The following is a 2932-nucleotide window of genomic DNA, read 5'->3' on the forward strand; positions in this document are numbered from 1 at the left end:
AGCCTGAAAATAAAATTGATTAAATGGAGATTATTCACAATTCCCCATAATGTCCAAGTGGAAATATGTTTTTTACAAATTCTTTTCCACAAATTACTTAAAAATGAACAACTGAAATGTCTTGAGTCGATAAGTATTCAACCCCTTTGTTATGACAAGCCTAAATCAGTTCAGGCGTGAAAATGTCCCACATAATAAGTTGCACGGACTCACTCTGTGTGTAATAATAGATTCTTACATGACTACCTCATCTCTGTACCCCGCACATACAATTATCTGTAAGGTCTCTCAGTCGAACAGTGAATTTCATACACAGATTCAACCACAGAGACCAGGGAGGTTTTCCAATGACTCGCAAAGAAGGGCACCTATTGGTACATGGATAGAAAAAAAGCATGGGGAAGTTATTAATTAACTAAATAACATCAAACACCAGGCCAAATCTACACTGGAGTTGCCTACCAAGACGACAGTGAATATTCCCGAGTGGCCGAGATACAGTTGTGACTTAAATCTGCTTGAAAATCTATAGCGAGACTTGAAAATGGTTGTCTAGCAATGATCAACAACCAATTTGACAGAGCTTGAAGAATTAATATAACTGGCAAAAATTGTACAATCCAGGTGTGCAAGTTCTTAGAGATCTGTCCAGAAAGACTCTGTAATCACTGCCAACTGTGATTCCAACATTTGTTGTGAATTAGATATTTCTGTATTTCATTTTCAATAAATTAGCAAAAATACCTATAAACATGCTTTCACTTTGTCACTTATCTACACACATTACCCTGCATTGTCGGACCTAGAAGCAAAAGCATTTCGCTACACTCGCATTAACATCTGCTAACCATGTGTATGTGACAAATAAAATTTGATTTGATTTGATTTGATTTGATTTACTAACAAAGTTTTTTCCCCATTTTGAATTCAGGATGTAGCTTATTAGAAGATCCAGGATATGTTACTGCTGTTATCAAGCTCACTCAACAAAGCTAACTCTCAAAACAGTATGTCTAGTGTGTGTGTGTGTGTGGATATGTGTACTACTATTACTGCTCAGTGTAATCTGATGTAATTTGCTCTGCATGCACTGCATCTGTATTATGGTCAAGTTCACATTGTTCACACTGAATAGAAACATGAAATAAACAATATTATGAAACATGTATGATGTAATTGAAACACTGCTAAACATGTAAGATTAATAAAAAAATGACGAAACATGTCTTATGCTTGACAGTTTATTGGAGGATCACAATATGACAAGTCAACCATACACCATACAATTATTTATCCACTAACTTGACCAACCAACTATCCTGTGTCAGGACATAATGTACATGTTCATGGATAAAACATATATTCTTCAGAATGTTGATGAGTTCTTCTCAGTACCAAAGTACCAATTAACTGTATTACTGTTGTTTTTTTGACAATCATTGATGGATGGTTGTTGGAATGATTCACTGAGGTAATGTTAGTGATGACTTCAGAGGTGATAGCTGATTCCATATGGAGACTGAAAGGGATCCTTGGCATCCCCATGCTGGTCGCTTCTCACCCAACAAGGTCCTTGGCTGCGTTCCAAAGCTTGCCCCAAACTGTCAAATACAGTTTTAAATCATCTTTATGGAAAATAACCTTTTTAAAAATAAACATTTTAAAACCACTCCAACATTTTCAAAACATATCACAATTATAAGTGACTACCTTTTAAACTTACTGTTGTAAGACCAGTATTTGACTACCATTTAAAAAATATTTCCCTCTATGAAACATGATGCTAATTAACTGTAGAGATGGAGTTAGCCATGTTACTCCCTCCGCATTTCCAACCACCATCTGCTAACCTCCCGTTGACAATTTACTGTTGCTCAGACAGACAGACAGACAGACAGACAGACAGACAGACAGACAGACAGACAGACAGACAGACAGACAGACAGATAGATAGATAGATAGATAGATAGATAGATAGATAGATAGATAGATAGATAGATAGATAGATAGATAGATAGATAGATAGATAGATAGATAGACAGATAGATGGCTCACATGCTGCTTCATCTTCAGAGGGGCTGGTCTTCAGAGTAGCCAACTTTGCCAAAAAGGCAGCCTGTCCATTTTTTACATCATCCTCCTGCAGGAGAGCTGAGGAAGAATTTTTTTTTCATTTTACTAGATTTTATCAGATGAAACCCGGGCAGTAAAGTAGTACACATTTACAAACAAGACATACCTTCCTCAGAGTTATCTTTATTGAGGGAACTTGCTAGCAGGACACCCACTAGAGCGAACAGCAGTAACATACTCTGGATCTTCATCCTTTACTAAAGCACATAGAGCACAACTTGTTAACACACACACACACACACACACACACACACACACACACACACACACACACACACACACACACACGTACACGTCCACCTACACTTCTCCATCCATTCCTACCTGTCCACTTGTCCACTTTGCCCACTCCTATACACCTTTGCAAAGAAGATTCTCAGTGAAAACAACATACCTCTTACAGTTGGACGATGCTGTCTGATTGATGGCTGTTTATCTGGATGATGTCTTCTGGACGTCAGTAGTAGTGTGGCGTCTCTCTGCCCTCTGCAGCCCTGTTTTATACTCTTTCTGCAGCTACTGTACCTGCCCCACCCATCCACACCTCTCACAGCCGATCAACAAGCAAAATGACATTACTCCCATGGCTATAACCGCAATCATGCACAGCCTGAAGTTTATGACCTCCCTCCAGGCAAAACTTCTGTCAATACTATGGTTTCCTAGTTATTTCAACTGAATTTCTGACCTGGAGCTTGGATAGACTTGAATTTATAAATGGTGGTAGCACTTTATTTTAAGGTTGTATCCATAATCCATTCATAACACATTTAAGAAACCAGTCATTAAACATTTTAAT

General features: G+C 37.9%; 1 long non-coding RNA gene across 1 annotated transcript; it reads right to left on the reverse strand.

Moving 5' to 3' along the window:
* Positions 1-1225: 1225 nt before the first annotated feature.
* Positions 1226-2607, reverse strand: LOC135532374 (uncharacterized). The gene is made up of 4 exons (XR_010454345.1): positions 2528-2607; positions 2240-2330; positions 2056-2151; positions 1226-1601 (listed from the first exon to the last, which is right to left on the reverse strand). It is a non-coding gene; the product is annotated as an uncharacterized LOC135532374 (long non-coding RNA).
* Between the last annotated feature and the right edge of the window lie 325 nt (positions 2608-2932).

This window comes from Oncorhynchus masou, unplaced genomic scaffold (assembly GCF_036934945.1).
Source record: "Oncorhynchus masou masou isolate Uvic2021 unplaced genomic scaffold, UVic_Omas_1.1 unplaced_scaffold_1845, whole genome shotgun sequence".
NCBI classification, from domain to species: domain Eukaryota; kingdom Metazoa; phylum Chordata; class Actinopteri; order Salmoniformes; family Salmonidae; genus Oncorhynchus; species Oncorhynchus masou.